Raw genomic sequence first — 22,339 nt, 5'->3', positions numbered from 1 at the left:
TTTACAGAACCACGGGACATCGTTGATAATCACCCAGGGCTCCTGTGTGAAGTATCGGGGAATATTTTTCAGACAGAACAGTACGCCGGTTGTTGTCAGAACCACAGCCGCAGTTTTCCCGGTGCAATATTTTGTTTTCAGCTTCTGGCAGCAAATGGCAACAAACCGATCAAAGGTGAAAGTGACGGTGAACCAGACAGAATAGTCTGTGGCTGTGAACGTCAGTACATCGGTAACACTGCACACAGGGGTGATGTCCAGGAAATTCCTCGGGAAGTAAGAAGTTCTGATTCGATATAAAATTACATTGGTGACAACGGCCAGTAAGTCAGCCCCTGCCATAGCCACCAGGTAGCGAGTAGTGCAGACAGAGAGGCCGCACTTTCCCCGGGACAGGATCACAATCGCCGCTAAATTCACTGGAGGGAGGGAGGGAGGGGGAGAGATGGAGGGAGAGAGAGGGGGGAGAGATAGATAGATAGATAGAGACAGAGAGAGAGGGGTGAGAGAGAGAGAGAGAGAGAGAGAGAGACAGAGAGGGAGAGAGAGAGAGGGGGAGAGAAAGAAGAGAGAGAGAGAGAGAGAAGAGAAAGAGAGAGAGAGAAAGAGACAGAGAGAGAGAGAAAGGAAGAGAGGGAGAGAGAGAGAGAGAGGCAGAAAGAGAGAAAGGAAGAGAGAGAGAGGGAGAGAGTGAGAGAGAGGCAGAAAGAGAGAGAGAGGGAGAGAGAGGGAGAGAACATACACTGGGCGTTACTGAACACATTCTCCGGGAATTAACACGATGTCGGGTTTCAGCTAAAGATCAGGAGTGCTGGAGTCTATGAACGGCTGCTAATGTAAATCAGACACTGGTCACACTGTCTCTGACCTGCTTTCCTCGGTGTGGGGATAAGACGATGCGTGTGCAATCCTAGGCGATAAAAACGAGCTGTATGAACAACAACGATCATTCCGATTCCGGTCGTTAATGGGGACAGTTTGACTGATTTACCCCTGATTGGCCAGGCCTATGGAAACTCGGCATCTGATGCGGCCACGAATGCATACAAGAGCAGCGCACATCAAATACTGGAGGGACTCAGCTGGTGAAGCTGCATCCGTGGAATTTTACAAACCGTCCTTTCGGGCCGAGATCCTTATTGAGCACGAAGCAGTGCACGGATTTATATAACAATATAACAATTACAGCACGGAAACAGGCCATCCCGGCCCTTCTAGTCCATGCCGAACTCTTACTCTCACCTAGTCCCACAGACCTGCACTCAACCCAAAACCCTCCATTCATTTCCTGTCCATATATCTATCCAATTTAACTTTAAATAACAACATCGAACCTGCCTCAACCACTTCTACTGGAAGCTTGTTCCACACAGCTGCCACTCTCTGAGTAAAGAAGTTTTTCCTCATGTTACCGCTGAAGGTTTGGCCTTTAACTCTGAACTCATGTCCTCTTGTTTGAATCTCCCCCATTCTCAATGGAAAAAGCTTATCCACGTCAACTCTATCTATCTCCCTCAAAATTTTAAATACCTCTATCCAGTCCCCCCTCAACCTTCCACGATCCAAAGAATAAAGACTCAACTTGTCCAACCTTTCTCTGTAACTTCGGTGATGAAACCCATGTAACATAAAAGTAAATCTTATTTGTACTCTCTGAATTTTGTTGACATCTTTCCTATAATTCGGTGACCAGAACTGTACACAGTTCTCCAAATCTGGCCTGACCAATGCGTTGTACAGTTTCAACTCCTGTACTCAATGCTCTGTTTTATAAAGGCCAGCATACCAGAAGCTTTCTTCACCGCCCTATCCACATGAGATTCCACCTTCAGGAAACTATGCAGCATTATTCCTAGATACCTCTGTTCTACTGCATTCTTCAATGCCCTACCATTTACCATGTATGCCTATTTTGATTAGTCCTACCAAAATGTAGCACCTCACATTTACCAGCATTAAACTCCATCTGCTATCTTTCAGCCCACTCTTCTAACTGGCCTAAATCTCTCTGCATGCTTTGAAAACCTACTTCATTATGCAGAACTCCACCTATCTTAGTATCTTCTGCATACTTACTCATCTAATTTACCACCCCATCATCCAGATCATTAATGTATATGGCAAACAGCATTGGACCCTGTACAGATCCCTGAGACACATCACTAGTCACCGGCCTCCAATCTGACAAACAGTAATCGAACACACTCTCTGGTGTCTCCCATCCAGCCACTGCTGAATCCATTTTACTCCTTCAATATTAATACCTAACGATTGAACCTTCCTAACGAACCTTCCGTGTGGAACCATGTCAAAGGCCTGACTGAAATGCATATAGACAACTTCCACTGCTTTACCCTCGTCAACTTACGACGGGTCTCAGAGGGAAAACAGGAACAACGTAGCAACCTGAGGCTGAGTGGCTCCGTTAATGGATTAATTCTACAGATCAGTTCAATAACACACGTTGGCAGATTGGTTCAGCTGATCTGACCCAATTTTTGACCAACAGGCAGTGGGATCCGATTGTGAGAGTCTCCACAGGCAGACCTGAAACACAGGACCAGGGATTCTCTCTGAACACTAACTCAGAAACAGAGAACTTTACAATGTAAACCCCACCCAGTCAACTTTTCCTGGAAAGCTGCCTGTCCCCAGTACTGGGACAGACCTGGACAAAGTCCAATTAAAACGCGTGCAGTCACACCTTCGCGGAGAGCTGCATCCCTGACATTCAACAAGCCGTCGTTTCGGACCGAGACCCTCCGTCAGGACGAAACGATGCCCCGATTTACGACGCGTCTCAGAGGGAAAGCAGAAACAAGTTAGTAACCTAAGGCTGAGTTGTTCCTTTGATGGATTAAATCTACAGCGCAGTCAATTCGATAATACACAGCAAAAGATCCGCGGGCACTGGTGCAGGTGATCAGACCCAGATTATTGACCAACAGTCAGTAGGATCCGACTGAGAAACTTCAGAGGAAGACATAAAACCACAGGACCTGGGGTTCTGTCTGATCAATAACTCAGAAACGGTGAACTTCGCAATGTAAACCCCTCCCAGTCACACCTTCCCAGAGAGATGCCTCTCCCCAACGCCGGGAAAAATCACGACAACTTCTCATGAAAACCTCCCAGTCACACCTTCCTGGAGAGCCGCCTGCCCCCACCACTGGGATAACTCTGGACAAATTCCCATCACACACTCCCAATCACACCTTCCCGCAGAGCCGCCTGCCACCACCACTGGGACAACTCTGGACAAATTCCCATCAACACCCTCCCAGTCACACCTTCCCAGAGAGATGCCTCGCCCCAACGCCGGGAAAAATCACGACAACTTCCCATTAAAACCTGCCAGTCTCACCTTCCCGGAGAGCCGCCTGCCCCCACCACTGGGATAACTCTCGACAAATTCCCATCAACACACTCCCAATCACACCTTCCCGGAGAGCCGCCTGCCGCCACCACTGGGACAACTCTGGACAAATTCCCATCAACACCCCTCCCAGTCACACCTTCCCGGAGAGCCGCCTGCCCCCACCACTAGGATAACTCTGGACAAATTCCCATTAAAACCTGGCAGTCTCACCTTCCCGAAGAGCCGCCTGCCCCCACCATTGGGACAACTCTGTAGAGAGTCCCATTTACTCCCTCCCAGTCACAGCCTCCCGGAAAGCTGCTCGTACACAGCATTGGAGCAACGCAGGGCAAGGTCTCATTCACGGCAATAACAACATTAGAGTCAATCTCATGAGTTAAGGGAGAGACAGAAGTTTAGTTCCGCTTGTTATTAACTATGAAAAGATCAGAGTGTTGAACTGACAGGATCGATATCTCTGACAGATATTTTTTTCTTAATGATCATCAAGATAGAAGCTTGTCAAATGATCATAAATAGCTTAGCACCGGTTACCACACAGAAATAGCAAAAATATTAATTCTTCTGCTCACTCACCGGGAACTCCAATGACGGCAATCAACAAGTACAATATTTTCTCCACACCTTTGTACCTATGCAACATTGCAGACATTTCTCTGTCCAGCGATTTGTCCCTCTGTGCTCCAGGCGATCTGTCGGAATGAAATGTTGAGGCAGCACCTGCCTGGGGTTTTAATACCATTTAGCGGCTCCACGGGGACTGACATCAACAGATTTTAAAATAAAGGTTTTTAAATTATTCACAAACCGATTACATCAGACAGGTGTAATCCCCGCGGTGTCAGATTGTGATGAAATTAATGATTTAATATTTAGAACATTCGTGGGAGATAGCTTTTCTGAAAAATGTTGACTGAACCTTCCGAGCTGTTTCATCAAATACATGTGCTTCCATTGTAAATATGTACTTCAAAGGAACTATTTGTCGGACACAGAATATTGAAGTAAATTTTGTCATTGTAACTTGTGAAATTGTATTGAATCACCTACTGTTATCATTCTCCTCAATAGTAGAAACTCTTGATGTAGTTTGTGTTTGCGACTCTACCGAGAAGGACCAAAAAAATGTCAGTTTCTGATGATAAATAATCACTTCCATATCCAAGAACCCCAAAAGACCTCTCAGTAACTCAGTCACAGGCAGAATATTTGTGAACTTGTCCAGGTCCATTTCTCATTCCAACGAATGGCCATCAAATTCAGTGGTCTAGTGAGGGTGGTTAGTATGTTCTAACATATCATCCCTTATGTGTCAAAGAACACGGAGAAGAGCGAGACAGACGGTGAAGAAATTATAGTTGTCTGTCTCTGCCTGTGTGTCTGCGGGTTTGTCTGTCTGTGTGTGTTCGTGTGTGACAGTACGTTTTCCTGTCCGTTCGTGGGTAGACCCACTGACTCTGCCTGACCGTGCCTGACTGAACATTTGTCCGTATACCTCGAATTTTGTCTGTCCCCCCTGGTTCAGTCCCTTCCAATCTCTATCCGCAAACTTCACATGCTCTGAAACTCTCATTTCAAACAGTTCACAAGATGGCTGCCTGAACCATAGAAAATTAAGAACAGAGGTAAAAATGGAAATTGCATGTATTATTAAAGTATGTACAAATGGAACAATCTTGAGATTCGCCACATCTCCATACCCTGAGAACCCTGAAACACATACACAACTCAAATTCATCAGCCTGCTCCAAAACTACCGATTCCGCAAAATCCTTGTGCACCCTCAAATCGGCAGACTTTGGCAAAGCTCTGTACACACCCAAATCCACACGCATATGCAAATACATGTGCGCACCCAACTCAGAATGTGCCCCACATCTTCTGACACCCCCAAATCCGCCTGTTCCGCAATATGCGCTGGCTAACAGCCACTTCTGTGCACATCACCAAATCTCTGTGCACCCAATGTTCCCTAAAGCACCCCTAAGTCAGCGCATATTCTCAAACCCGTCTGCATTCCCATATCCGTGAGAAACCCAAACCCACTGGACCTCCCAAATACACATTAAATGATCCCAGAGAAATATCATTTCAAACAGTTCACAAAATGGCAATTGCTATGTATTAAAAAAAACAAGGATCGAGGTCAAATATCATATTGCATTTATTATTAAAGTCTGTATAAACAGAACAATCTTGCGATTGGGCACACCTACAAATCCATCGGCTTCCCCGAGTCACTGTTTACCTCCGAATCTGCAAGCACATTCAACTCTGCACATATCTGTAAATCAGTGTTCACTCAGGGATCTGTGCTCACCGACAAGCCCGCATTCAGCCCTCAAATCAGTATGCACCCCCAAGAAACGGACACACTATATCCCAGGGTACTCACACATTTGCTGACATGCCCGTTAATCTGCGTACATCTGCAAATCGGCATGCGCAGCCAAACCGGTAAGCACCCCCAAATTCACCGACAAAGCCGGAATTCTGTGCACATTCCCAAGTCCGTGCACAACCCATATCTGTGCATACACCTACTCAGTAAATTATTCCAGAGCAGGAATCATTTCAAACACTTCACAAAAGAGCGGGATCCACCTTTAAATGTCCAAACAGATGTCCAAATGTGTATTCACCCGCATATTCCCTCAAATTAGCGCACTTCTACAAATCGGTATGCGTCGCGAAAGCTGTGTGCACCAGAATTCCGCGCACACGTTAACCACCAGCCACATGCACGTCTGACTATCACAGAGGAGGAATCATTTCAAGTAGTCCCACCTTTATAATTTAAGATGTATTTATTACTAAAGTATCTATAAATGAAACAACTTTTAGATTCGCCATACATCCAGACCCAGAGAACCCTGAAATACGTACACACCCCAAACCCACGAACTACCAAAATTGTCTGTGCAACCCCAAATCCGTTGACATCCCCAAACTTGTGCACCTCCCCAAACCCATCTTCACCCCCGTTTCAATGGGTGCCCCCAAATCTACCGACGCCTCCATATTCACTGACAAATCCCCATTTCTGCACACAGCAGCAATTCCCTGTGCACGTCCATATTCGCCAAAACCCCCTTAAATCAGCGCACTCTTCAAATCTGCCTACACCCCGAAATGTTTGTGCACTCCGAACCTGCCGGCACACTCACATGCACATTAGATTATCTCAGAGCAAGAATCATTTCGCGCAGTTCACAAGATATCTGCCTCCACGCCAAAAAATAGTAAGAACCGAGGCCAAGGTCCAAGTTGCATTTAATATTAAAGTCTGTATCAATGAAACAACGTTGAGATTCGGCACATCTCCAAATCCACCGGGATTCCCAAATCTGAGCGTATCTGCAAATCTGTGTGCACTGTGTGGGGTTCCTGGAGTGCCCCTATTAACTGTTTGAAGAGAGAGAGAGAGTTATTTATCACCAATGATTGTTTTGAAGAGAGAGAGAGAGAGAAGAAGATTAACGGTTGGACTGCCACGTTAGGACACGGGAGGTAACGTTGGATTTCTACTTTGGAGATCGCACCGAGCAGCAGGAAAGTTGCTATGGTGACCGACAGCACATTATTGATGTGACTTTCAAGGACTTGTTGCCTGCTTGCATTTCTTCACAGACAAAGGAAGGAGGGACTCTTTGAATTACAGGTGATGCTCAGCACGGTGAGATAAATAGGAGGTCAGATGATATAGATCTCAGACACATGATCTGGACACTGAATGAGCATTGCTGTGCCCGCAGAGAAAGTGGGTTTTGGAGGATCGATCAGGCGAATCGACCTAATTGCTCTTCCAGTGAAGGAGAAGGGGTTGACTGGTGGGGAGTTGTCTATGTGTCCACCCTTGCCGAGGTGACAGCTCCACCACAGAAAACCGGTCCCCCCTTTGTTACAGTCACAGTCGGTGACTTGTGAAGGATTTCGGCGGACGACGAGAAGATCGACGGCATCAGCTCACCTGAAGATTCAACTCTCCCCCTCCCTCCCTCTCTCTCTCTCTCTCTCTCTCTCCCCTCCCCCACCCCACGCTACTGAACTAAATACCATGAACTGAACTGAACTTTACTCATCATCGTTAGACTGTAACTTTTTACCCCTAGACATAAAGAAGCTTGGTTTTTCATACATATATTTCCACACTTTCTGATTGATGTACTTATATATATATAATTGCTAACCTGTTTGTATTATGCACATTTATATTACTGTGTTGCGTAGTTATTAATAAATATTATTAGTTTATAGCAATCCTAGACTCCAAAGTGTTTTCCATCTTTTCTGGTTCTTTATTCCCGTCACGGGGTTCGTCACAGCATCCGCAGATCTGTGGGCACTCCAAAACCCGCTTGCAATCCCTAACTCAGTGGTCTCCTCGAAATCCATGCACACCCCCAACACTGCCGACACCCCCAAATCCACCAACGTTCCCAGATCCCTGCGCACCGCAAACCTGCTGACAACTCCACATACACATTAGATTATCCTAGAACAAGAATCATCTGAAACAATTCACAAAGTAGATTTTCCACCTTAAATCAAATAGCAAGTTCAAGGTTCAAAATACATCAGTTATTAAAATATCTGTGAATGAAACAACCTTGAGATTCATCACACCCACAGTTCCACGGACACCCCAAATCCGTGTGCATCCCCAAGCTCGCGGACACATTCAAACTTGTGTGCAACCCCAAATCATTGTGCACTCCCAAATCCCTGTGCACCCTCCCAACGTTCATGCATCCTCAAATCAGTGTGCACCCCCATATTTACTGAGACACTCTGAAATCTGCGCACATCCGCACATCAATTTGCACCCCAAACCCGCTGACATCCCCACATGCACATCGGTTTATTCCAGAGCAAAAATCATTTCAAACAGTTCAGAAGATAGCTGCCCCATCTTAAAACGTTCAAAGTTCAAAATGTATTAATTATTAAAGTATATCTGAATGTTTGCATCTCTGTGTGTTTATATGTGTCCACCTATGTGTCTGTCCGTCTTGTTGTGTGTCTGTGTGTGTTTGGGTCAGAGGCCAGCTGGAGGACAGCGCCCGGTCTTTGTCGTGACGGCTTGACGACTGGGAACACGTGGCTAGTGTGGAAGAATCCCTTCAGGACACCAGAGAGACGTGTGTACACTGGCTCAGGGAACTATACAGCACTGCATTGTTTGTAACGAATACAACAATATCGTAGGCTTACTTCTGAAGAGCGGAGAGCTCGGACAGTCTCTACTAAATACATTTGGGGAGGATGAAGAAGGCATGAAAGAGTGAACCCATGAGGAGAGTTTGATGGCTCTGGGCCTGTGCTGCTCAGTTTAGAAAAATAAGGGAGACATTATATTCAAAGCTATCGAATATGGAAAGCACACAGAGCAAAGTGGGGACCTGGGAAGGCAAATGTGATACTGCAGGTGTGTGTGTGTGTGTGTGTGTGTGTGTGTGTGTGTGTGTGTATTTGGGAATCTATGTGTGTATGTTACTCTGTATCTGTGTATGTATTTTGGTCTCTGTCTCTATATATTTGTCTGCCTATGTGTGTAAGTGCGTGTGAATGGGTTTTGTTACTTTTGTCTCTGCCTGCTCTTGCCCGATCTGACGTGTCCGTGTACCTCAAATTCATTTTATCACCTTTTGTTCAGTCCCTTCACATCTCCCTCCATGAACTTCACATGCTCTCGAACTGCTGGACAACTTTAAAATCCCTGCCCTGATCGCCTTATTTTGATCAAGGATGCCCAGCACCTATACACTTCTATACCCCACCAAAACATTTTAAATCATCCTACTTCCTTCACAGACAACAGAGCCAACCAGTTCCCTCATCTACAAATTATTTGGCGTGACAGAGCACTATAAAAATGAATCTGACCGTTTTCCGCTATCTAGTCCGTACCAAATTGTTATTTTCCCGAGTTTCATGACATCACCTCGAAAATGGCCCTCAATACCCATCCCATCTGTGTCGGTATCCAAACCTCTCTTCCATGCTATCAAAACCACATCCTCCACTTCCGCTGGCACTTTTCTTCTTTCACTCTTGAACAGAGAACTCTGGTCCCAGCCTCACCCAACCTCAGTGGAAAAATCTTGCCTGCATTTACCTTGTCTATATCAGTCATAATTTGTATACCTCTATGAAATTTCACATCATTTGCTTAAATTCCAGGGATTAAAGTCCAAACCTATTTAACTATCCCTTACAACTCCGAACTCAAATCCCGGCAAACATATTGTAAATATTCTCGGCATTCTTTCAGTTTTATTGATATTTTTCCTGCAGGCAGGTAACAAATGCTGCACACAATACTCCAGATTAGGACTCATAAACGTTTTATACAACTTAAACATATATTCCCATCTCTTGTACTCAATATTTTGATTTATGAAGGTAAATGTGCCTACATCTTTCTGTACGATTCTCTCTAGCGGTGACGCCACTTTCAATGAATTATGAATCTGTGTTTCCTGATTCCTCTGTTCTACCGACTCCTCCGGGCCCTACTGCTCACCGTGTCTTCTTGCACCCCCATGCTGGGCGCTCCCCGGCCCGCAGAAACTTTTACATTCCAATCAGATTATTCCAGAGTAGGATGCATTTCGAACAGTTCGCAAAATAGCTGTCTACACCTTACAAATAGCAGGAACAAAGTTCAATGTTTTAAGTGTATTTATTATTAAAGTATCTACAAATGAAACAACCTTGATATACGTCAAAAAATCCCCGAAATCCACCGAAACCTCCAAAATCCATGTGCACCCCTAAATCCGCGACACACCCAAATCTGTGTGCACCGCCATATCTGTCGGCACACCACAAATCTGTATGCACCCACGAATCTGCGTACACGCCAGTTCAGTGTACAGCTCATATTTGCCGACATGCCCCAAAAATCGAGGCAAATCTACACAAATAAGCTACCCTTAGCTTCTGATTTGCTTCGATAAAGGTCGATATCCACAGCTGAACAATGAACAGCTTTTGTCGCTGAACGGTCAAACAGCTCGTCCACCTCAACACTCAATGTGCAGGGACCCGGACAATGTCAATCTGGAAACCAATACCTCGTATGCGAAATAAAGTTTGATGAGTTTCTGACATTAAATCTGACCTACTGATGGAATGACTTGTTTTAAGGCACATCAAACCCCAAAAAAAGCTGAACAAATTACAACCTTACGTGGACAAGTGTGCCTACAATGATAGCAACTAATTCTGCTGAAAATGCTGCTAAATGTTTGGTACGTTGTTTCCTTATTGTCACCTATAATTCGTGCACAAAAGCAGCTACATCAGCATCCCAGTTAACACCCTTAGATTTTATTAAATCCAGTAACCTAAAATCAGGAAAATGCATTGGAATAAACAAGTTGGGTTTACCGAGAAAGCTGCCGTGGGGCAGCCTGAATAATCCAACTAACCCATATTCCAAGCATGATACCCAAGATTAAAAACACTGTTATTGTGATGTTCCCAACAGCCCAGCAACACACCTTCATCAGGATGATGATTCCTCCGCCGCCTGAAGTTCAATCTGACAGCTGCAACCTCCACAATTGAAAAGGTGCTTCCGATTTCAACCAGTCAATCCGAAACAGCGGGCCATCTCACTGCACCACAACACAAGTTTAAAGTCTGTGCCTTTATCACATCCAGATATTTTAAAATGGAAGAGGAAGCTGATCCATAAACCACGCAGCCATTATCAAGAACAGATTTGATTGCACAAATCTAAATGGTCAATAAATATTTTCATGCAGCACCCCAGAAAAATCCACGAAGACACAAGTATATTTAATGCTCCTTTGCATTTATCGATAATATTAGTGATACACTGCTTCTATGGCAGCTTATTTTCCACCCACGTGGCAAGAAATCCTACCACCAACACTTCTTCAGGAGTTTGAGCCACCGAGTTCAATTCCAGTGCCGGTCTATTAATGCTATTTGTAAAACACATACATTGTGATTTAGCAACTGAAAGCTGCAATGATCATCCATTTACCTGCTGTTTTCACTTAGAACCTCGTCCCGGTATTACTGAATCTCTTCACTCAATTTATCTTGATTATGAATCGCAGAAAATGACACAGCCAGGAACTAAACCTTCCTTTTTTCAGGTACAATCAATTTACACTCGTCAATCAATACTGGAATATTTGGATCCCTACGAACACCCCATTACCTTAATCTTTCCTCAAACATCTGCAAGTTTAATATCCCTTCCAATATTATCACAATATGACTTCCAGCAAAATTTTCTCAAAACCTTCACAACTTACCTGACGGCGGCCTGTGCCCTTTCATAAGATGATAAGGCACAGGAACAAAATTAAGCCCTCTAGCCAATTGAGTCTGGTCCGCTGTTAAATCATGGCTAATCTTATTTTTCTCCTCCTCAACCCCAATTCCCGGCCTTCTCCGCATAACCATTGATGCCATGTCTAATAACGAAGGTATCAACCTTTGCCTTAAACACACCCAACGCCCTGTCCTCCATAGCTGCAACTGACAACAATTTCATCACCCTTTGACTAAACAAAATATCCATATCTTTGCTCTGAATGGATGCCCCTCTATCCTGAGGCTGTGCCCTTTTGTCCTAGAGTCTCCCACCATGGGAAACAAACTTTCCACATCTTATCTGTCTAGGCCTTTCAACATTCGAAAAGTTTCCCCCTCATCCTGCTGAATTCTAGCAAGTAATGACCCAGAGCCATCAAATGTTCTTCATACGATAACCATATCACTCCTGGACTCATCCTTGTGAAACTCCTCTGGACTCTTTCCAATGCTGGAGCAATTTTTTCCAAGACGAGGGGCCTAAAGTGTTCACAATTCTCAAGGTGAGGCCTCAGAATCACATCCTTGCAGTTGTATTATCGAGCTCTTGAAATGAATGATAACATGGCATTTGCATTCCTCACCACAGACGTAACATGCAAGGCTTTGGGGCATTCTGTACAAGTACCCCCAAGTTCCTTTGCATCTCAGATTTTTGGATTTTCTCCCCATTTTGAAAATGGTCCGCACATGTATTTCCACTACCAAAGTGCATGATCATGCATTTTCAAACATTGTATTTCACTTGCCACTTTCTTGCCCAATCTCCTAATCTGTCCACTGTATCCCACCAGGCTTTGGGGAAATTATCCGCCTTTCTGTTCTTTAAGAGACATTACCACCTTTGTGGTCCTGTACTTATACAAATTTGAAAGACATTGTGGTTAATACAGGATAGGAAAGGTTTAGTTTTAGACTCTTACAAGAGGGAAAGGATCTTTCAGCTGCTGCGTCTACGCAACTGAAATGTGCAAACAAGTTAATTGCTGTCCCCGAGGAGAAGCGACAAACACAGGATTATGGGGCGAGTTTGGTGTGTACCCGTTCGGCATGGAATGGGTGGGCCGAGGGAGCAAGGGTCTCGTCCGAATGGTCGACTTCATTCTTTTGACTGCTAAATTTCTTGAAATGTCACATTCAGTTCTGGTTAGCATTCTGTACAAAGGATGTTTTGGGCTGGAAGACTGCAGAGGAGGTTCACCAGAATTGTGGTGGCTTGCGAGCTTGGCCTGTGTAGATGTCAGTGTTGATCTACAGAGGGATCTTGGGATCTGAGTTCAATACACTCCTAAAGTATCTGCTTGTTGGGGTTGATAAATGCGGCGTGGGCCAGTTACCGTTAGTAATCGAGGCAGGAAGTTCGGTGACAGGTAGTTATGTTGCAGATTTATAAACCTCTAATTTAACTACATCTGGACGATTGCATTCTATTCCAGCAAAAGATGTGGATGATTTTGACGTTGAGTAGAAAAGGCTTAACAGGGCGTGGCCTGGATAGGGAGAGATTGGACAATTAAGGGATATATTCTCTGGATCTGCAGAGGGCGAGGGAGGCTTGACGGGAGTTTATCGCAATATGGGAGATGCAGGCAGAATGGACAGCCTGTACTTATTTCCCTGAGGATGAATTGTCTAATACTAGAGGGCATATATTTTAGTTGGGGGGGCACTGGCTCATCAGCCCTATTTGTACTCTTTATTTATTTCGTTATTTAATATAATTTTGTATTTTTCCTACACTGCTGCTATACAAAAAACACTTATCCATGACAGTAATGTTAAACTTGACTCAGAATGTTTAGAGGAAATGTGCTTTGCAAGCTTTCTTTTCATACTCATAGTGATGTATGTCTGGAATGAAGGCCAGGGTTGCTGAAGGAAGCAAATGAGAAAGGGGGAATTGGATACCACATTAATGTGTGGGGAATGCAGCAATGTCGATGTGTTTGCAGAAGGGAATGGTTTAATAAGGCGTGGAAAGACCAGTTTAGTTGGTTCAGAACAACACAGAGAGCAGAAGGGCCTGTTCCCCTGCTGCTCTGTTCCATGTTGGTGAGACCACAGCTGGAGTACTGTGTGCATCTCCAGTCGGTGGCCTCAGTGAGGACTTGTTTAACCTGGAAAGGCACAATAAGGATTCACGACTCTTGCAGCCGGGACTGGAGAACTCAAATCAAAAGGAGACTGGATAGTGACTGTGCACTGATCCCAAAGCAGAGGGTGATGGAACACTGATTTCTCCTCCACCACCACAGACCCCACTATCACGTTGCATTTGTAGTGTAATGTAAACGGTGAAAATAACACAAATTGTTTATAATAGAAACTGTTGTGCACATTTCACAAATGCCCGCTTTGCATAGGAACGACACCTCCCGTTGATCAGCGCGCTCATTCTGCAGCAGCTGCATATCAGCCGGGACCACCGGGTCATCTTGGAAGTTGTCGTCCAATATTGACAGCGTAAGAGGAGGGGCTGAGAGTGGGGCAGATTTCCACAGGGCCGATCGTAGATCAGACACACCTCTGTCTCCTACTGTCACTGGCTGTGGTGCCTGTCGGTCAAAGGAGAACACACATGACAATTAGTTAATATGAATGTCAGTTAACCTTTCAAATAGCAGCCGAGAATGTTAGAAACAGAGAAACATGGAAAACCTGCAACACAATACAGGCCTTTCGGCCCACAATGCTGTGCCGAACATATACTTACTTTAGAAATTACCCAGAGTTACCCACAGACCTCTGTTTTTTTGAGCTCCATGTACCAATCCAGGATTCTCTTAAAAGACCCTGTCGTATCCCACTACAGCACCGTTGCCGTCAGCCCATTCCACGGACTGACCACTCTCTTCGTATAAAACCTACCCCTTACACATCCTGTATACCTGCCTCCAAGCACCTTAAAAGAGTGCCCTGTCGTGTTAGCCATTTCAGTCCTGAGAAAAAGCCTCTGACTATCCACACGATCAATGACTGTCATCATCTTAGAAACTGCCGTCGCTCCAAGGAGAAAAGGCAGAGTTCACCTAACCTATTCTCATAAGAGGAAGCCTTAAGGGCTTCGGCTCAACGGGCTTAGGCGGAAACGGGCAAGGCGAAGAGGGTTTGGCATTCATTTTTTGTTGTTATTTGAGGAGAGGGGCAGTATGAGTGTGAGGGCAGTTTGTTGTTCTCGGTGCTGGATGTGGGAGGTCCCGGAGTCTCCCAGCCTCCTGGACGTCCACATCTGCGCCAGGTGCGCCGAGATGCAGCTCCTAAGGGACCGCGTCAGGGAACTGGAGCTGCAGCTCGATGACCTTCGTCTGGTCAGGGAGAGTGAGGAGTTGATAGAGAGGAGTTACAGGCAGGTGGTCACACCAGGGCCATGGGAGGCAGACCAGTGGGTCACGGTTAGGAGGGGGAAGGGGAAGAGTCAGGTAATAGAGAGTACCCCAGTGGCTGTGCCCCTCGACAATAGGTACTCCTGTTTGAGTACTGTTGGGGGGGGACAGCTTACCTGGGGGAAGCGACAGTGGCCGTGCTTCCGGCACAGAGTCCGGCCCTGTAGCTCAGAAAGGTAGGGGAAGGAAGAGGAGGGCAGTTGTAATCGGGGACTCGATAGTAAGGGGGTCAGATAGGCGATTCCGTGGACGCAGTCCAGAGACCCGGATGGTAGTTTGCCTCCCTGGTGCCAGGGTCCGGGAGATTTCTGATCGTGTCCAAGATATGCTGAACTGGGAGGGTGAGGAGCTAGAGGTCGTGGTACATATAGGTACCAATGACATAGGTAGGAAAAGGGATGAGGTCCTGAAAGGAGAATATAGGGAGCTAGGAAAGGAGTTGAGAAAAAGGACCGCAAAGGTAGTAATCTCGGGATTACTGCCTGTGCCACGCGACAGTGAGAGTAGGAATGCGATGAGGTGGAGGATAAATGCGTGGCTGAGGGATTGGAGCAGGGGGCAGGGATTCAAGTTTTTCGATCACTGGGACCTCTATTGGCGCAGGTGTGACCTGTTCAAAAAGGACGGGTTACACTTGAATCCTAGGGGGACCAATATCCTGGTGGGGAGATTTGCAAGGGCTACTGAGGTGACTTTAAACTAGAATGGTTGGGGGGTGGGAATCAAATTAAAGAGACTAGGAGAGAGGAGGTTAGTTCACAACAGGGGGACGGGAACAAGTGCAGAGAGCCAGAGGGGTGTAAGATGAGGGTAGAAGCAAAAAGTAGTAAGGTGAAAAGTAAAAGTGGCAGGCCGACAAATCCAGGGCAAGCATGAAAAAGGGCCACTTTTCAACATAATTGTATAAGGGCCAAGAGTGTTGTAAAAGCAACCCTGAAGGCTTTGTGTGTCTATGCAAGGAGCATTCGTAACAAGGTGGATGAATTAAAAGTGCAGATTGTTATTATTGAATATGATATAGCTGGGATCACAGAGACATGGCTCCAGGGTGACCAAGGGTGGGAACTCAACATTCAGGGATATTCAATATTCAGGACAGATAGACATGTAGGAAAAGGAGGTGGGGTAGCATTGCTGGTTAGAGAGGAGGTTAACGCAATAGAAAGGAAAGACATTAGCCAAGAGGATGTGGAATCAATATGGGTAGAGCTGCATAACACTAAGGGGCAGAAAACGCTGGTTGGAGTTGTGTACAGGCCACCTAACAGTAGTAGTGATGTTGGGGATGGCATTAAACAGGAAATTAGAAATGTGTGCAATAAAGGAACAGCAGTTATAATGGGTGACTTCAATCTACATATAGATTGGGTGAACCAAACTGGCAAAGGTGCTGAGGAAGAGGATTTCTTGGAATGTATGCGGGATGGTTTTTTGAACCAACATGTCGAGAAACCAACTACAAAGCAGGCCACTCTAGACTGGGCATTGAGCAATGAGGAAGGGTTAATTAGCAATCTTGTCATGAGACGCCCCTTGGGTAGGAGTGACCATATGGTGGAATTTTTCATTAAGATGGAGAGTGACATAGTTAATTCAGAAACAAAGGTTCTGAACTTAAAGAAGGGTAAGTTTGAAGGTATGAGACGTGAATTAGCTAAGACAGTCTGGCAAATGACACTTAAAGGATTGACGGTGGATATGCAATGGCAAGCATTTAAAGATCGCATGGATGAACTACAACAATTGTTCATCCCAGTTTGGCAAAAGAATAAATCAAGGAAGGTAGTGCACCCGTGGCTGACAAGGGAAATTAGGGATAGTATCAATTCCAAAGAAAAAAATGTACAAATTAGCCAGAAAAAGTGGCTCACGTGAGGAATGGGAGAAATTCAGAGTCCAGCACAGGTGGACAAAGGGCTTAATTAGAAAAGGGAAAAGAGATTATGAGAGAAAACTGGCAGAGAACATAAAAACTGACTGTAAAAGCTTTTATAGATATGTGAAAAAAAAAGATTGGTTAAGACAAATGCAGGTCCCTTACAGACAGAAACAGGTGAATTGATTATGGGGAACAAGGACATGGCAGACCAATTGAATAACTAATTGAATGTCTTCACTAAGGAGGACATAAATAATCTTCCAGAAATAGTAGGGGACAGAGGGTCCAGTGAGATGGAGGAACTGAGGGAAATACATGTTAGTAGGGAAGTGGTGTTAGGTAAGTTGAAGGGATTAAAGGCAGATAAAACTCCAGGGCCAGATGGTCTGCATCCCAGAATGCTTAAGGAAGTAGCCCAAGAAATAGTGGATGCATTAGTGATAATTTTTCAAAATTCTTTAGATTCTGGACTGGTTCCTCAGGATTGGAGGGTGGCTAATGTAACCCCACTTTTTAAAAAAGGAGGGAGAGAGAAACCGGGGAATGATAGACCAGTAAGCCTAACATTGGTGGTGGGGAAAATGCTAGAGTCATTTATCAAGCATGTGATAACAGCACATTTGGAAAGCGGTGAAATCATCGGACAAAGTCAGCATGGATTTGTGAAAGGAAAATCATGTCTGACGAATCTCATAGAATTTTTTGAGGATGTAACTATTAGAGTGGATAGGGGAGAACAAGTGGATGTGGTATATTTGGATTTTCAAAAGGCTTTTGACAAGGTCCCACACAGGAGATTAGTGTGCAAACTTAAAGCACACGGTACTGGGGGGTAAGGTATTGATGTGGATCGAGAATTGGTTAGCAGACAGGAAGCAAAGAGTGGGAATAAACGGAACCTTTTCAGAATGGCAGGCAGTGACTAGTGGGGTACTGCAAGGCTCAGTGCTGGGACCCCAGTTGTTTACAATATGTATTAATGACTTGGATGAGGGAATGAAATGCAGCATCTCCAAGTTTGCGGATTACACGAAGCTGGGCGGCAGTGTTAGCTGTGAGGAGGATGCTAAGAGTATGCAGGGTGACTCGGATAGGTTGGGTGAGTGGGCAAATTCATGGCAGATGCAAATTAATGTGCATAAATGTGAGGTTATCCACTTCAATGGCAAAAACAGGAAACAGATTACTACCTGAATCGTGGCCGATTAGGCAAAGGTGAGGTGCAACGAGACCTGGGTGTCATTGTACACCAGTCATTGAAAGTGGACATGCAGGTACAGCAGGCAGTGAAAAAGGCGAATGGTATGCTGGCATTTATAGTGAGAGGATTCAAGTACAGGAGCAGGGAGGTACTACTGCAGTTGTACAAGGCCTTGGTGAGATCACACCTGGAGTATTGTGTGCAGTTTTGATCCCCTAATCTGAGGAAAGACATCCTTGCCATAGAGGGAGTACAAAGAAGGTTCACCAGATTCATTCCTGGGATGGCAGGACTTTCATATGATGAAAGACTGGATCGACTAGGCTCATACTCATTGGAATGTAGAAGATTGAGGGGGGATCTTATTGAAACGTATAAAATCCTAAAGGGATTGGACAGACTAGATGCAGGAAGATTGTTCCCGATGTTGGGGAAGTCCAGAATGAGGTGTCACAGTTTGAGGATAAAGGGGAAGCCTTTTAGGACCGAGATTAGGAAAAACTTCTTCACATAGAGAGTGGTGAATCTGTGGAATTCTCTGCCACAGGAAACAGTTGAGGCCAGTTCATTGGCTATATTTAAGAGGTAGTTAGATATGGCCCGTGTGGCTGAAGGGATCAGGGGGTATGGAGGGAAGGCTGGTACAGGGTTCTGAGTTGGATGATCAGCCATGATCATACTGAATGGCGGTGCAGGCTCAAAGGGTCGAATGGCCTACACCTGCGCCTATTTTCTATGTTTCTATGAAGGACACCCACACCCCCACAGACACCAAGGACATGCTCCCTTCTCACTGCTGCCATCAAGAAGAGGGTGCAGGATCCTCAGGCCCACACCACCAGGTCAGAAACAGTTACTACCCCTGAACCATTAGGCTCTTGATCCAGAGAGCATAACTTCACTGAAATTCAGTAACCCCATAACTGAACTGTTCCCACAACCTCTGGACTCACTTTCAAGGACTCTTTATCCCATGTTCTTGATCTTTATTTCTCATTTATTTATTATTATTTTTCCTTTATATTTGCAGTTTATTGTCTTTTGCACTTAGGTTTTTGTCTGTCCTGTTGGGTTTGGTCTGTCAGTGATTCTATAATGGCTCTTGGATTTGCTGAATTTGCCCCCAAAAAATGAATCTAGGATTGTGCATGATGACATGTTTAAAGTTTTGATAATAAATTTACTTTGTAAACTTTAAATCGCACATTTAAATTTGTGAATGTCTCTCTCAAACACAAGAGTGGGTTGTGAGTTCTGAAGGTTCACCAACTGCTGGGTGAATTATTTTGTTCTGATCTGAATGGTCGTCTCATCACTGTGACCACAGTTACTGGAAACATTCCTGGATCCAACTGGGAAGCCTCGGATTCTCTGTTTCACTGTTTCAAACATTTGGACACACAAACACACACATACACATACAAAATGGCGGCAATCATACCGGTGCCCAAAAAGACCGGGGTGAACTATTTGAAGGACTATCACCCAGCGTACATGGAGCACTGTGGCTTTTTGATGGCTTTTCCTAAAGTGACCCAAAATGAAGAAAAATGAAAAAAAAAATCGGCTTAAAAATGGCATTTCGGGTATTTTTACTGCTGTCAATTTTCAACCCGGCTCCTGTTTCTTATTTTCCAAAGCACGAACTGACCTTTGCGCCTTGCTCTTACCTTGGCCTTAGCCTGTCCGGTTGCACAGGGGTGCGTTGAGAGCTCCAGAGATCCATCAGCAGCCGCTGCGGGCCAGCTCCCGTCTCCCAGCAGCAGGAGACCGGTCCGGGGTAGAACTCCAGACAACAGGCCCCGATCCACGGCGGGGAAAGACCGGGCATCCTCCGTGCAACTGAAACATCTCACGGAATCTCCGCCAGTCTCTTCAGCTCTGCCATCGGATGATTCACCCGGCCGGTGTTGCAGCCGTTACCCGTCGTGCAGCTCCCAATCTCCGGCCTCTCCCCGGGTCCACTCGCTCTCGGTTCCAAACCCCGCACCGCTGCGGAAGTTCAGCGTCCCGCCCACTGACACCCCTCAACCAATGGGAGCAAGAGTATTCCAGCTGTGCCGCTGATTGGCTGTGAGTGTGTCTGAGGACGGGCTGCTGCCGCCAATCACAGTTTGTTCTCAGAATCAAAGGAATTTCCCCGAAACTCAAACTTCAAAGTACATTTTATTATCAGAGTGCAGACAACCCCGACAAGCATTTTGCTGCGGACACTGAGAAAATCTATAGAACATAAGAGCATAAGACCATAAGTCCTAGGAGCCGATTTAAGCCGTCTGGTACATCGAGTCTGCTCCGCCGTTCACTCATGGTTGATCCTTTTTCCCTCTCTCCTCCTCAACCCCAGTACCCGGCCTTTTGCCCGTATCCTTTGATGTCATGTCCAATCAAGAACCTAGCAATCTCCACCTTAATGACACCCAACGACCTCGCCTCCACAGCTGCATGTGGTTACACATTCCACAAATTCACCATGCTTTGTGAAAAGACATTTCTCAGCATCTCAGGTTTGAAAGGGCGCTCCCCTATGCAGAGCCTGTGTCGTTTTGTCCGAGACTCTCACTCCATGGGAAACATCCTTTCCACATCTACTCTGTCTACATTTCAGTATTCAAAAAGGTTTCAATCAGATTCCCCTCACCCTTTTGAATTCAACCGAGTACAGACCCAGAGCCATCAATCGTTCCTCGTATAATAACCCTTTCATTCCTGGAATCATCCTTGTGACCCTCATCTGAAGCGTCTCCATGTCCGACCTTTGACCTCACCACCACTTCCTGCAATGTCCCCATCAGCGCTGAGGCCCAAAATATGTCTATTTAATTTAGAAACTCTGTGGACAAAATTCCAAAAATTCGCTGCACTGGGGAGGAAATTTCTCCACATCTCAGCCCTGCTGAGGTGAACTGTGATATTAAGTCTGTGAACCATGGTTCCAGAGCCCAGCCAGGGGAAACATCATTCCTGCCCCAACACTGTCAATATCCTGTGAGATTGTGCCTGTCTCTTTTACTTCTCTAATTCTGAGACATGATCAATGCGATCGGTCTGAGTCAAACCACCTCTGATTTCACCAATTTCACCAATTTTGGTACAGGCCCAGTACGACGATTGGTTGTGGGAGCATCTCAATGGACGGTAAGTGAGTGTAGTTATCCTCTGTTGTTCCACAGCCTGATGGTTGAGGTGTAGTAACTGTTCCTGGACCCGGTGCTGCGAGACCTGAGCTCTTGCATCTTGTACCTGATTGCAGCAGCGAGAAAAGAGCCTGGTCTGGGTGGTGAGCATCTCTGATGATGGATGCTGCTTTGCTACGACAGCGTTTCATGTAGATGTGCTCAATGGTTGGTTGGACTCCAACCAGGATGTGCTCGGATGAATCTAATAGATGGTGTCGGTTGATCAGGAGTGCGACGAACTGCTTTGATCATCGTGCCAAACCTTACCTGTCTGATACAGAGAGGGGTCTCCCAGTCTGATCCTTGCTGCATGCCCGGAGATCACTCTCACAGCGCGCTGCCCCGAGATTACTGCAGTGGAGACGGGACGGTCACTCACCTCTTTGCGGACTGTGGGCTGGTGAAGATATGTGGAGAAAGATGGAAGGGCCTGTGCCACAGCAGCTGCGTGACAGAAGGGTCACTGATCTTCGGGTAAAGGCATTGCACAGTTTATCCTTGTGAATATTTATGGTGTGTAATTCTTATTTTGATTTAAAATAAAAAAAAACATCAACGTCTGGGCTCTGTCCAGAATTGTGGAAACTGGTCTTTTACTGAAGCTGGGACAGACATGGGTAAAGTCAGAAAGTTTCTTCAGGACTTCACCGACTAAAATGTTTTCCACCCTGTGATGTGGAATGTCCAGTCCTGTACTTTTCGCTGCAGCCACAGCATCTGTCTTGTCACAGCACAATATTCTCTCCACATCCCCACTTTCATGGCATGACCTAATTTAATAGTTGTTCGCAATAGTTACTTAACCCCGGTTTTATACCTCAGTCTGACTCTCTTTACACTTGGAGAAAAAAAAAACGAGCTGCTGGAGGAACTCAGCAAGTCAGTCAGCATCTGTGGAGGGAAACGGACAATCGAAATTTCGGGTTGAGACAGTCCAGATGAAGGATCTCGTCCCGGAAA

The 22,339-nt window shown here is 45.5% G+C and overlaps 1 protein-coding gene and 1 long non-coding RNA gene across 2 annotated transcripts in view; both read right to left on the bottom strand.

The window, feature by feature from the left end:
* LOC140185252 (uncharacterized) overlaps positions 1-22,339 on the bottom strand; it is a 622,887-nt gene that overhangs the window by 306,612 nt on the left and 293,936 nt on the right. The window lies entirely within an intron of this gene.
* Positions 10,046-20,205, bottom strand: LOC140185408 (uncharacterized). Its single transcript, XR_011882613.1, has 2 exons — positions 19,871-20,205; positions 10,046-14,292 (listed from the first exon to the last, which is right to left on the bottom strand). It is a non-coding gene; the product is annotated as an uncharacterized lncRNA (long non-coding RNA).

The sequence above is a fragment of the Mobula birostris genome, chromosome 20 (genome assembly GCF_030028105.1).
Source record: "Mobula birostris isolate sMobBir1 chromosome 20, sMobBir1.hap1, whole genome shotgun sequence".
NCBI classification, from domain to species: domain Eukaryota; kingdom Metazoa; phylum Chordata; class Chondrichthyes; order Myliobatiformes; family Myliobatidae; genus Mobula; species Mobula birostris.
The sequence above is the reverse complement of the archived record's forward strand: the minus strand, read 5'-3'. Positions and strand labels throughout refer to the sequence as shown.